Below are 15,498 nucleotides of genomic sequence, written 5' to 3'. Positions count from 1 at the left end.
TATTAATATAATATATATATATTTATATTAAATTATATTAAATAATTTATGAATAATATATATTAATTTATTATCTACGGGTGGAACCATGGACTGGGCCACTTGGAGGTTGATTCTGGGCCGCATTTGGCCTGCGGGCCGCCAATTGAATAGCCCTGCTCTATTGGGTTGAGATCTGGTGACTGTGGGGGCCATTTTAGTACAGTGAACTCATTGTCATGTTCAAGAAACCAATTTGAAATGATTCGAGCTTTGTGACATGGTGCATTATCCTGCTGGAAGTAGCCATCAGAGAATGGGTACATGGTGGTCATAAAGGGATGGACATGGTCAGAAACAATGCTCAGGTAGCCCGTGGCATTTAAATGATGCCCAATTGGCACTAAGGGGCCTAAAGTGTGCCAAGAAAACATCCCCCACACCATTACACCACCACCACCAGCCTGCACAGTGGTAACAAGGCATGATGGATCCATGTTCTCATTCTGTTTACGCCAAATTCTGACTCTACCGAGATTAATCAGACCAGGCAACATTTTCTTCATCTGTCCAATGTTGGTGAGCTTGTGCAAATTGTAGCCTCTTTTTCCTATTTGTAGTGGAGATGAGTGGTACCCGGTGGGGTCTTCTGTTGTTGTAGCCCATTCGCCTCAAGGTTGTGCATGTTGTGGCTTCACAAATGCTTTGCTGCATACCTCGGTTGTAACGAGTGGTTATTTCAGTCAAAGTTGCTCTTCTATCAGCTTGAATCAGTCGGCCCATTCTCCACTGACCTCTAGCATCAACAAGGCATTTTCGACCCACAGGACTGCCGCATACTGGATGTTTTTCCCTTTTCACACCATTCTTTGTAAACCCTAGAAATGGTTGTGCGTAAAAATCCCAGTAACTGAGCAGATTGTGAAATACTCAGACTGGCCCGTCTGGCACCAACAACCATGCCACGCTCAAAATTGCTTAAATCACCTTCCTTTCCCATTCTGACATTCAGTTTGGAGTTCAGGAGATTGTCTTGACCAGGACCTCACCCCTAAATGCATTGAAGCAACTGCCATGTGATTGGTTGATTAGATAATTGCATTAATGAGAAATTTAACAGGTGTTCCTAATAATCCTTTAGGTGAGTGTATATATATATATACACTCTATATATATATATATATATGTATATATTTAGATATGTATGTCCCTCCACTAAAGCAGCAACGTGAAAACACCATAAATACAATAACAAACCCTCCATTGCCCCTGTAACGTATAACAAACACAAAACACAAATAACAATAATGAATGAATAAGGAAATGACAATGATCGTGAACTTGAGTCCAGGTACATTACTGTCCTGAATACGGATGACTGATCAACAAAGAATGGATGCGTTTGAATCTTCCGGAAAAATGGAAAAATCTCACCGTGTTTCCTCGGCATATGGTGGATAATGAAATCCAACTCCGGGGTTTCTGGCGATGATTGAGCTGAAGTGAATCCGGTGGAATGAGAAACAAACTGGTTACAAAGTGCAATGTGAAAAATAGCAGGAAATGATTGTTCGTTGTTGTTAAATGAAATCTCCATCTTCTTCCTTCCTCTCTCTTCTCTTCCTCCTGATCGTTTAAATATTAAAGAGCTGGATGTAACTGAATGTGAACAGGTGCTTTCCATCCTGGGGCTGCAGTCTCTCTCCCTCATCCATCCCCTCTACACTTACGGGGACAACATTCACTGATGTACACATAACAAACAGTAAACGGGACGATGGAAATAACACGTACTCAGCACACACATCGAATATATTATTACTATGTAGCCCTACTACAACTGGCAACGTCTTTTTTCTTTTTGCCAAAATCGAGAGCTGCAAAAATGTAAAGTTTTAATTTTTTTTCTCTAATATGAACTGTTATTGTTTCTTTGTTTCTGCTGTTTCTATAGGAGGGTGACAATGAGTTAAATTCCAATGGGTGTTTTTCAAATGTTGACGAGCAATAAGAAAAAGGTATCACTGAAAACCGCAGGAAACAAAAAAGGCAAAAAAACATAATACGAGGAAAGTTCGAAGAAATAAAATAAAATTACAGTGTTTGTTTGGTTATCATTGTGCACAACTGAGCTGCAACCACAGAAGTAACTGCCCTGTGGATGATTCATTCAGTCATTTCAAGGTCTTTTGTGCACTTCATTGTAATGAAAGTATCTGCTGAATGTACTTCGTAATAATGAGATTTCTATAGACTCGTGTCAAATGGGGAAGCTGTCAGGACCATAAAAATACTTCGTTGTAATGAAACTTTCATAGTAAAGATATTTGTTGTAATGGAATTTTACCTGTACTTACATATTAAATAGTGAAGGGACAAAAATATAACATGGGTAAACAAATATTGAGAATTAATAGAGTAAGCCCCATGATAACTGCATTATTGAATGTGATCCAAAAAGTGGCTGACTGTTAGTCTTTTGTTCCTGTGACTGAAAAAAGGTCAAGCTGTTCTGAAGTAGATTCGAATAACAAACAGCCCCACCTGTGCGGGAAGCTCTCCTTTATCTACTCATTTTCCCTGAAATGATTTTCCATAAGTAAGATTAGTTTTTATTATTTAATTATTTTTTTTAAGAGTGTAAGGGTGCTAATGGGGTATATTTAATATAATTTTCTGGTAGATGAACATAGTGTAAGTTAAATACATGACTGAAAGTGTGTGTTGTGTTTTTTCAGAGCTACCTGACAACTATTTTAAATTTTATTACAAGTACAGTCTAGTTGTTTATTAGAGTGTTATCTGTCTTAAACTTTGTTACCTACCTATTTTATTCTGGATATTCTGTGATATTAGCTTGGCATGTCTCATGGTATAATAGCATACTGTTTTTCATTTTTGGTTAAACATATTTCAGTTGAGACATCAGTGTGTAGGATGTCATTGTCAAAGTACAGAAATCATTAACTATTTCTGACATTACCAGCGGAATTTTCTCTTAACATTTTTCTCTTATCAAATTGGAAGTTCTTTACACTCTGCATAAATTCAAATGAACAATCTGCATACATTCAAATGAACAATCAGCCCTTTTTGCCACACTCAATGGACACTGCCTTTTTTTTTTTTTTTAATGGGATAAGGTTGGTGGCTTCCACTGGGGCAAATGGAGTTTTTTTCATGTAGCCTTCTTACACTAACTAAACTGAACTACTGCATAAGTGATAGAAAAAGAAAAGACCCACCTGAGACCTATCACATACATAGCAAAAACATGGTGGCATTGATGTGTAGGAAGACAGCAGCTGCTAGTGGGTAGTAAACTATGAGATTCATACTTTGAAAGTGCACTGGGCGGTAAGGCCAATGGCAAGAAGGTTGTGGCCTGTGTTTAAATGTGTGTGTTTGCCCAAGGTACTAGAAAGGAGGTGACCTAGCAAGTGCAAGATAGACACAAAGTGAAACAACAGAGGGCTGAAAAGGGGCTATAAGATTTCCTGGCTGACTGATGTCAGTGCAGGGACACTAACACATGAAGCTGTTTCAACAGTATAAGCTCAGGAAAGACTGGCAGGTGGCCATGTCTTAGAGTAGAGTTAATGTGTCAGTTCTTTTAGGAACATGGTAGTTGACGGGATATCTGGAAGACCTAATCTTATGAAGGCTACTGAACATTAAGAATACCAATAGCTAAAAAATTACTGTTCTTGAACATATAAGTGACTCTGGGTCTTAATCAGAAGTGTCTACAAGAGCGAGGATTAAGCTGTCATGAGCCAGAAACAGAGTGGTGTTTCAAGTTAAGGAAACCTTTGGGTGAAGGCTGTCGAGAGGAAGACAGTCCATGGTTACTAAAAGAACAAAGGATTAGAGATGGAAGATGAGAAAGAGAATATCAGGTGATATCTGACAGACAGATGTTGAAGAGCTGTTAAGGCAGCATCAGAGAAACAGCATGGTTTTGCATTGAAATCATAAGGGCTGCCCTGCTATAATATAAAACATTACCTATATGTTTACAAATGTATTTTACATATATTTTTCTTTTTAAGGGACATTTAATTTAACACAAATAATCCATTTATTTTTATGATCCGAATATCCAAGGACTGCATCCAGATAATAAAAATATTATTACATTACAAATATTTTTACATTAACATTTAAGCGTGTAAAAAATCTGTTCTTTGGACATACAGGAAGTTAACTTTGAACAATTGACCAATGAAGTTGCTTTAAGGGCATCCTTAAATGCCAAAAAAAAAAAAATGACTGCATCTATACTGTTTAGGTGTCCAGGGGCCTCATGTATAATGCCGTGCATAGAACTCATACTATAACATGGCATAAGCACAAAAGCGGAATGTGCATAAGCACAAAAAAGTCCAGATGCATAAATCTGCGCGTACGCAAATTACACGTTCTTCCTCTACATAAATGAAATGAAAAGTAAGGCACGTGTCTCGCCCCAACTTCTCCCAGAATTACGCCTCTTTGAATATGCAAATCAATATAAACAACCCTTAAGCTCAGCCTTCTGTGAAAAGACAATGGGAAAAGTGTGGGGTAAAATAGAAGAATTTCAACGAATACCAAGTGGAGGCAAGGAAAAACATACTATTTGTTGGTTTAAACCGTGGTATAATCAACAAAAGATTGAGTGACAGAGTTTTCGGAAAAACTCGAAAGCTCAAGTTCACAAAGTCGCCATGAAAAGGTAAGTCGTAGCCCACCGTCTGAGTGTCATTTGAAAGCTTATTAGGGTACAGACAAAAAAAATAGGCACACAGTAGGGGAAAAAAGCATGAAATGTCAACTTTAATCTTGAGATTTCCACTTTAATCATGTAGTTTATTTTGTCATTAAAGTAGAACATCACAAACTTCATCTTAAAATCATTTAATTTACTAGTTTCTCAAATCCCATCATAACTAAAGTAGCATGCTAAATGCTTTGTTTTGTATTTGATCTTCTATGTGCTCTAAGTATGTGAATCACTACGTGCTTCCGGGCTTTCTCTTCCTCCAACAGGACACAGAACCAATTACATTCATGATATCACAGCTCTCTGAATAATTAAAATACTGAGATGTTTACGTGATATTTTCATGACGATAGGAGTTAAATCATGTTATTAAACATGGGAACACAGTGGCGCAGTGATTGTTCTTGTCTCACGCAAGATGCTTGCTACACCATGCACAACCTTCGAGGAAATACTTTATTGTAGCAGGACTGTCTCATTCAAACATACTAACCTTCAATTCCTGTCCTTACTTTTCTTTCTCCAAATACCCAATCGCCACATAATCAGCTCTGTAACAGACGTTAAGCCATCTACAGGCTTTGAACACCGATTCTTCAAAACTTTTAAGGAACATTGAAATATCTCCGTTGTATGTGTTTAATTATTCTATCCATCTATCCTTCCAATGTCACACCAGCTCCAGCAAGAATACAGCGCGAGGCAGGAACAATCCGTGAACAAAGTGCTAGCGAGTCGCTAGCGCTTGGACCGTGTCCTCACATGTTTAATTATTAACAATATAGGTTATTTAAACGAAGTTAAAATTTTATCTGTATAATATAACAAACATTTTGCTGCACTTTATCGTCATCATTTGTAAATACGTGCTTTATAAAGTGGCTCAGGTTGTGCAGTATTATAACTGTAGTGCCAGTTTACAGTGAGGTAATTGTACTTATAAGTACAAAGCGTTCTACAAGGAGCACTTGATGGAATGATTGAGTACGTTTATAGTTCTTGGGATGAAACGGTTTCTGAACCGCGAGGTCCGTACAGGCTTTGAAACGTTTGCCATGTGAGAACAGTTCAATAGACAGCATGGCTGAAGCAGCGTGTGCTTGATGCTGTATACCGATAATTCTCTTTCCAATCTGCTGCTGTAGAGCTGTGATTCCACACAGATACAGTGATATAAATACTCTGAGTGGTACAGTAAGAGTAATATGGAAAAAGATGATCCGCTGTGGCAACCCCTAACGGGAGCAGCTGAAAGAAGAAGGTGCCGTGAGAGTAACAACGCTAAAGCAGCTATTGTATTTAGAATAGTTTGACCATTCTGTGGACCATTATATTGTTACTGGTTAATTACATTCAGATGCATTAAACTAATAAACAATATGTGGTTAATTTCTGTGTATTTATAAAGCCACGTCAGGGATGTGGACCTGAAAAATAAAGGGTAGCCAAACAGGAACAGTAGCACTGCTTTGACACTGGGTGCCGTCAGTCTGCAAAACCGAGCGCAGAACTCGTGTACGCTAGGGTATGCGTTACCGTGGAAATGTGTGTGGCCTTACGCCGTTTAGGTTTTATACATTGTGATTTGAGTGTGGAAACGTTCGTACGCAACATTTTTGTGGGTATGCACCATTTATACATGAGCCCCCAGATGTTTTTTGGTTAGCTTAAAGTTTAATTTGAGTTGCTTAATTGTGCAAGCAACCAATGATTAAAATACTACATACAACAGAACATAGCAATACAAAGGCAGTGGCTTTTCTGTGTTCAGTTGTAACGGCCGACCCCTTTACCCAGCCGGCAGCTACACCTCCAAGACCTGTGGCCTGGATAATTTACTGAGACTATCTAACTATCAAGCTGTACTTCTACACAATTAAACTTTTCCCCACAATCGACGGTATAAATGCAAGTACACAAAAGCAGGATGTAAAATTAAACGGATTAAATGTATTAAATGAAACAAGACATGCCACAAAACAGATATAAATATAAATATCCCTCCACCCCAGCAACAACAAGACAGCACCAAATATGAATACAAAAACCCTCCCTTGTCCCTGTAACATATAACACACAACACAAACAACAAAATGACTGAAAAACAGAATGATTGTGAACTTGAGTCCGAATATAAAAAATGTCCTGAATACGGATGACTGAACTAGCAGCAATTGTGGTGTTTGATTTTCCCGGCGATTGGAGCAACCTCACCATGATTCCTCGGCGTATGGTGGATGGTGAATCGACCCCGGGGTCTCAGCAGATGCAGGTTGAAAGACAGTCCGGAAAATGAAAAGCAAACTGGTGAAAGGCGCGATGTGAAGAAACAGCAAGCAAGTTGAAGTGGTTGAAACAAAACGGTCTTTTTTTTTCCTCCTCCTCCCTCTTTTCTCTCAAATAGTCTGTGACGGCTGTGATTGATTAATTAAGAACAGGTGTTTCCCAGGTTTGCGGCTGTGGTCTCCTTCCATCATCCGTCCTCCTTTACGGGGACGGCATTAACTGATACACATACAAACAGCAAATGGGACAATGAAACGAGACGCACTCAGAACTGACATTTAAACACTTACTATGTGGCCCCGCTACACAGTGTTTGGTTTAAATAGGGGATCTGGGAACCAAGTTGTCATTTTGTTCTCATCTTTTAAGAATAAAAATGAAAACAGAGCACTATGATTTCTGTATTTTATTTTTATTACTTTTTTTATGAAAACTTGATTTTTCCTTTGATGTATTCTGTCATTTCTTACCTCTGATTTGTCATTCAATCATTTAGTGAAACCTGTTTTTTTTAGCAATATGTTCCTGGACAATTTTTTTCTTCATGGAATCAGACAATGTATTACATAATGTAAAGCATGGGTGCTGGAATATGGTGCAAATAAAAAGATCTAAAAATGAAATACCATCAGTACTCCATGTTGACAAAAATAAGCTGTTTAATGTCTTCCTATTTGTTTTCTTCTGCTTAGCCTTAAGTATGGAGATGTTGTTTAATTGTTTCACAGGCAGCTACAGACATTTGTAGAATAAACACTAAATATTCTCTTTTCTAAAAAAAAGCATATGCAAAATACATTTATTATGGCTAAGGATGTTATATTCCCATTGAGCCGAAGGCCCTGCTGAAAATTTCCTTTATTAGAATGTTTGCCAGTCTCTGAAAGTAAAATGCAACATAAGTAGTAAGTGAGCCATCTGCCCATTTTGTGCTACAACTTCTGAATTGTGGTTCTGTTATTGTTTTTGTATATTAACTTGTAGCACTTAACAATTTACAGGGATGAAAATGTACTATATGTCATAAAAAATTATGTTTTGTATTATTTGATTTACATGACATTATAAAAACAGGAGGTATTGCATTTAATGACTGTACGTCTTTTTAATTGAGACTTTTCAGAGCTCGGGTCATTAAAATTCATTAGATTTGACCTGGGGCCAAATTCTTGCAGAACAAGTATAATTTGGCCTGGGATGGGCCAGGCAGAGCCAGACACCCTAAAAAAAACCTTTAAACCGAAGCACCTCACACATTCTAGACAATCTCATCCAATAACCTATTTACTCACATTACATAACTCAATTCAAAGCTGTCAAGGATAAGATAAGGAATCTTGAAGTCTATATTGCACTTAATTCACTGGGGCGTTATAATATTCTAAAGAGCAGACGTCATCATTTAAATGTATTTTTTCTCATGAAAATCCATGGTACCCAATTATGTATTTTTTAATCATTAGACATTAAATAATTTTGTTGAAATCGAGCTGTTCCAACTACCCTAGAGAAATGTTTTACTTTCAGTACTGATCAACAGTGTAGTATCAGCAAATTTTTTACTAAAATTTGGTATTATAAAATTATCGATTTAATTATTAATACTTAATTATGGTATTAACCATATCTGCTTAAACAAATGTATATTTGACTTCTTACATTGACCTTCCTTAAGAAACTCAATGTATGGGAACAATCCGAAGTTTGATGAAGGAAAGACTGCCAGACAGACAACAGTTAATAGCCCTTGGAAGGGCTGCTTATTAGCCCTCTTCTGATAGGGACCTGGAATAACTCCTAGTATGATGCCCAATGAAATACTTCTCTTTAGGGAAATCTGCATCTTTGTGAAGTCACTACATGTTATCCTGTTCTTTTTCAGTCTAACCTACTGGGCTGTTTAGTGCAGCTCCATTTAGGTCACTCCAGCATATATGGCTCTAATCCCCCGCAGGTCTGCAACAGTATTAATAAATGTTAATCCAAAATAAATGTGCTGTATGTGGAAAATTTGTAACTATTGTAAATGAAGCTTGACTCACTTAACTAAACAAACAATACAGACTTGCCAGTATTACTGCTTACTAGCCCCCATGCCACCTAAACCATGGCACCAGGCTTGAAGCCAGAGAAACTTTGTATGGCCTTTGGGCCACTAATTGACTTGCATTGTAAGAGTTTAAAGATGAACATTTGTTTGTCATTTATTCAAGTGTCTTATAGCAAAGTGACATGGAGAACATTATCCAGTCATATTTCTGAAATTCCTAACCCTTTAGCTTTCAAAAGAGTACTCATATGTTGCTCTGGAGAGAACTGAATGTGACCAATGAAAATGTAAAGCTATGGGTGTGTGGGATGTTAACTACTACTGACATATGAAAGGGTCAGTTTTTGGTGCAAGTCAAAATTTTTTCACAATTTATACAAAATGAGAAAGTAGAGATGATTCACTTTTTTATACTGCTACAAAATATCTTTGTTTATCAATTACAATCATATCTAAGTAAAGAAATATAATACATAATGTCTTAATATATCGCTTGCAAGACTATGGGAAGAGCTGTCAAACTGGTTGTGTAATTCACCTGCCTGCATGTCTTGAGTTCACTTAAGTTCAGTCAGACAGGCCGCTACAAAATCATCATGTACATGTACAAGCTCTCTTTATGTGAGAAAACATAGTAAATAATTCCTTTGTTCAAAACTGTTCAATATTTTCACAGAAATGTTTTGACATATTCATCTATAAATGAAATGTTACTTATTTCTTGAAGTCTGATGTTCATTTTCTTCTTTTCCTATGAGATCATGTTTTCATTTCTACAGTTTTTCTGGTTATTCCAAAACAAAAGAAATTGTAAATCGTTTGGATCAGATGTTTTTATTTTGCAAACAGCAATTTTTTGGTTTGGATTTTGTAATTTGTTTTGTTGTAATGTTCATACACTTTACAACTGACTAGACATGTATTAGACATACAGAATAAAAATGTTCAAAGAATGATGAGGCTTCGGTTACTTATCTAACAACAGTAAAGGTGGAGAAAAGCAATCCTGTTTTGTTCACTATCATAAAACAAAATATATATATACTATTACACCTTTTAAGTTTTCCTAATACATTGTATGTTTCGTTCATTGTGTTTGGAAGTTTATTCCAATATTAAATAGAAATAATGCTTAAAGTACTGTTTTTGATAAAAACAGAGTTAAAATCTTCAACGTATAATCTGCAAAAAAAAAAATCTGTCTTTTACTTTGATACATGGAAACTGAATATTGAATGAGGTGTGATGAGTTTGTGGCCAGTTAAAACAAAGTAGCGGAAAACAGCCAAACATGACATTGAGCTTAATGACTTAGGGTGTGTTCACACTTAGGTCATTTGGAGTCTAGTTTGTTTAAGTAGATGTTAAAATACCAATCTAATTGTGATGTGGAACATTAAAAAAAAACAAACAAAAAAACAACAGACCCAGTCCCTTTTGAGATAGTAGCCTCAGCACTGTTCAGCACAACAAACCATGGAAAGATTAAGAGAGGCATGAATGTCATCCAACACAGGTCTGATCTAACTACAGAAAATACTGTGCATTTTGGGTAGCACCACTATTCCAAACATGTAACAGAGGAAATGATTACTTGCTCTCATGGCCCTTTCCAACACTTGAAAAAGAAACCAACTGCAGTTTTGTGTCCTTGCTGCCACTGTATGAAATTTGTATGTACTCCTGCACTAGAGAAAAAAGTGAAAGACTGTTTAGCACCACCTTCACCATTATAGATGAACAGAGCAACCAGCTAACAAATGTTCTTTTTCCTTAAAACGAACCTGTCATTGCTGCTTATGTAAACTCTGAAAACTGTTCACTGTTTCTTATAACCTACTTGTTATTAGTACATTGTTTAATAGTTGAGGTGAACTTTCCATTTATATTGAATGGTAGGTTTTTAAAAGTTGACACTGAACTCTTGTAGCACTATAGTCTATAACATTACATTTTTATTTTACCAGTTTGCTTTTGTACTAAAAGGTCTTTACTCCGATTCCATTTGTACAGAAGGTAATTGAAATTCCTGTTTCATTGAATGTGTAGAATACTACTAATTTATGGTTAAACTGAAAGGCTTACACTGGCATTGCAAATACTTTATATACTTTTTTAATTTTATTGATTTTATTGTAATCATTCCATACAGATATCAATTTTTACAAAAAATAGGATTGAAAACAAATCAACCCCTATCCGAGAAAGAGAGCATGGCCAACAGAGTAAACCTTAAAGCTTGTAAAAATACATAAATTTATGAGTTTAACAGGTGGATGAAGAGAAATGGAGAAGAAAAAAAAAGAAACGGGAAGAGAATCTATTTCCTCAGTGCTTTAAGTGCTTATTCTAAAATATTATTGATTAGATCCTGCCAGGTTTTGAAAAAGTTCTGCACAGATCCTCTAACTGAGAATTTGATTTTATATATATATATATATATATATATATATTATTCATTCTTATTTTACACTTAAGAAGTGTAATTAAAGCCTTATGTCACCTTACACACAAAAAGATGGTCCCAACCAGATTCACACACTGAATTATAAAGATTTTATATTGAAGAAGATAAAAGATGACTGGTATAGGATTAGTACCTGGTTTTGCTCGATACACTGTGTTCAGGTATTAGAATCGGTACTGGAAAATAAAAAGTGGAATTGGTGTAACCCTAGTTAATCTATATCAAGTGAATTTTGTCTCTTCTAGATTTGGATACAACACATCCCTATTTAATGAAACAAAATTAGACGTCATGTGATAAATGTCAGAAAGATTATGTTAACTTCTGTGATGGATAAGTAAACTCCAAGTGACGTAAGTTCAAAGAAATATTAAAATGGATATAGATCTGTTGAGACATCAAGAGCATCTAACATGTGAGGAACAATGATGATCTAACAGAGATGGACAAAGTTCCTAAGGGAGGATAACATTGGTGTACGCATCTCTCAAAGTTTGGGCCTAATATTGGATTATATAAGCTTTGAGAGATGAGATAGGCGATTATTTTAGATTGCATTAGCCTTTTTTGAGTTTAAATTTGACAAGTATCGGGAGTTATCTAGCAGTGATGTACTGTATATATTTTTTTTCTCTGTGGCTTTATTTTGTAGTATAGTTTTTACAAAATAAAAATATGGTAGTATTAGGAATTGATCTGCACTAATTTTAGGTTTTTGTTTCAATGTCTTGTTTATATGATTGCTGCTGCAACTTTTGAGACTTTCTTTGTAGTCAGCAAATTTACTTAAGTACTTTGTTTCTACCTTCCAACAAACCATTTCTAATTTGGATATAATAGAAGTAGTTATATGAATGAGCAGTTTCACATGACGCAAAGATATTACCCATGAGCAAGAAAACTCTGACATCATAGGAATATTTTTCAATGAAGTCTGAAAAACGTGAATTTGTTGTCAGAGTCACAGTATATAAGATGGCTTTAAAATAAAACATTACCCACAAATGTATAACAGTTTCTAGATGTAACATATTTTTAAAGATATGATTAGCAGACTATGAAAAGCCAGAGAATTAAAAGCACAGCAATATACTAAAGTATATTGTACTGAAAAGTTGAGAGTATCAGACTTTCAGAAGCTTAATTTTCATTTCTAAAACAATTTTAAGTAGAGGAATTTGTTAACTTAAATTAACAATAACACCCTTTCTTCTAAAATCAAATTAAAAAAGTGTATATTTAGACACTACAAGAGAGAAAGGTGTATATTGGACCAGAGGATAGATGCTTTATTCAAGTATGTTTTTGAAAATGTACTGTACGCGATTGAAATATAAAAAAAAATTTACATTTTAGAGCAACCAGCATTTACTGTAAAAAGCATTCTTTTTCTTAAATGAAACCTAAAATTTGAAGTAGAAAACAAGTGTCCATTATTCATAGCACACTATGCATTGAGGACCCGGTGTTAGAAATATACAGTAGCATGATGTTGGGTTATAAAGAAACCCTTTGCTCTGCACTTCTCCCTTAATCTAATGAACTTTACCAATGTGCCACATATAGAGTGTGGCTCAAGGGCAAATGCAAATGGCAGAGGTGAGAGAAGGCAGTCTTGACTAGACCTGCTGTATCCAAAACAAAAGCATTTGCGATACTCTGTAAATATAATATTAATATTAATTATAAACATATTAGACCAGTGACTAAAGTTGTGTACATTCTAAATAACTAATCCTGCTCAACTTTGTCAAACGTCCTTCCTATGTTTAGACACAGGACTGTCTCTGAGTTATCTGATGCTTATGCAGCAAAACATTACATTAAGCAGGCAACGGGAAAAAAATAATGAAAACTCTGGTTTAAAAAACTCAATCAACTCACATCAAATAATGAAGAATGAAACTTTTAAAAAAGGTAGTAATACTTACGAGAGTAACTTGCAACTTTTGCGAAAAGTAAATATAGTTCATTTTTGGGATGTCTCTTCAAGCTTTAATTACACACTCATGGAGTAAATTATTAAGAACATGTACACCTTCTTATCCTTGCAATTATCTAGTCTGCCAATCATGTGGCAGGTGCACAATGTATAAAATCATACAGAAACATCTCAGAAATCTCAGTTAATGTTTATATCAAACACCAGAATAGGGAAAAATGTGATCTCAGTGTTGGTACCAGATGATCTTGCTCGAGTAATTCTATAACTGTTGATCACCTGGGATTTCCACATAGAACAGTCTCTAGAGTTTACCTAGAAAGGTACAAAAACATCCACTGAGTGGCAGTTCTGTGGATAGCAACATGTGGTTGAGGAGACAGATCAGAGAAGAATGGTTCAAGCTGACAAAAAAGCTGTGTGTTGGTATTCTGTACAACTGAGGTGAACAGAAAAACATCTCAGACTGTACAACACAACAAAATTTAAGGCAGATGGGCTAAAACAGCAACAAAATTGTTGGGTATCCACTTCTGTACATCAAGAAAAGAAAGTTGAGGCTGCATTAGGCAAAGGCACACCAAAACTGGACAACTGCAGACTAGACAAAGGTGGCCTGAACAGATGAATTTCCGCTGAGGCATACAGAAGGTGGAGTAAGAATATAGAGGCAACAGCATGAATCTATTCACCTAACCTGCCTTGTGTCAACATTCCAGGCTGGTGCTAGTGGTAATGAGTTAGGCAGTTAATACCAATTTATCATTGCTTGAATGCCACAACCTATTTAAGTATTATTGTTGACAATATGCATCCCTTCCTAGCCACAATTTACCCATCTCATAATAGCTACTTTCCAGCTTGATAATGCACCATGTCACAAGGCAAAAGTAACCTGAAACTGGTTTCATGAACACGGCAATGAATACAATGTTCTTCAGTGGTCTTCCTAGTCACAAGACCTGAATCCAACAGAACACTTTTAGAATATGGGATAATGGTAAATTTGCAGTCTTAAGGTGCAACTGACAAATCTGCAGAAACTCTGTAATGCAATCATGTCGACAAGGACTAGAAGCTCAAAGGAATTTTTCTAATATCTTGTGGAATTTATGCCATGAAGGTCTATCTATGGCTGTTTTGAGAGCAAAAGTAAACCATTCCACTTTCACTGTTCAACTGTTATTCATTCTTTATAACCCATTGATCCCTCCCTAATAACAATGAAGTTTCAACAGATCAAGACACTTCAATAAAAAGTCCACATCCATAAACAACTTACTCATTGGTAATATTAGGAGCATATAAACTTTCAAGTGCCTACCGGCCAGCAAACTGCATCAAGTGATGCTGTCATTTTTAGTTGGATATAGCATACAGTATGTGCCTCAAGCACAAAAACCTGTATCACGTCTGAGGCAACACATGGCTCCAAACCAAGTTCACCAATGCAGCAAAAATTACCTGCGTAGGCACCTCTGGGCCAAAGACACCAAGCAACAGAAAAGCAGGAATATTTGTAGCAAAGGTAATATACCTTCAATTGGAACAAGTATTTTAGAGAGATAACCTTTACATTATGATCAATTTCAGAGATTTCATGTATCAAAAAGGTTTAACACAAAAGTGGAAAGATCATAGAGAATCTACCTCTGTTTCCTTTCTTTAACAAGAGCTTTATTAATTTAAGATTAAATTTAAAATAGTCTGTATCCCTATCTTAGCAAGATTATTTTAGCAAATTTGATCATTTTACTTCTTGCATTCTGTCACTTAAATTCTTATCAATTCATCTATTTATGAACCACTTATTCCATCTGTGGGGTACTAGGACCTAGGGCTTATTAGATCTGAACAAAAGTAATTGTCAGGAACAGAAAAGAATATAGACCGGCAAACAAGTGTGAACAAAGGTGTCCACAAATAATTTGGAAAATTCCAAAAATAAAGAATAAAAATCACAACAAAAATGGAAAAGATACAAATAGGCATTTTAGTAGGCAAGGAGA

General features: G+C 35.9%; 1 protein-coding gene across 5 annotated transcripts in view; it reads right to left on the bottom strand.

Annotated features, from left to right (window-relative positions):
- Nucleotides 1-15,498, bottom strand: part of epb41l4b (erythrocyte membrane protein band 4.1 like 4B) — a 404,010-nt gene that overhangs the window by 40,457 nt on the left and 348,055 nt on the right. The window lies entirely within an intron of this gene.

The sequence above is a fragment of the Polypterus senegalus genome, chromosome 15 (assembly GCF_016835505.1).
Source record: "Polypterus senegalus isolate Bchr_013 chromosome 15, ASM1683550v1, whole genome shotgun sequence".
NCBI classification, from domain to species: Eukaryota; Metazoa; Chordata; class Cladistia; order Polypteriformes; family Polypteridae; genus Polypterus; species Polypterus senegalus.
Note: the sequence above shows the minus strand (reverse complement) of the source record. Positions and strands in the feature narration are given on the sequence as shown.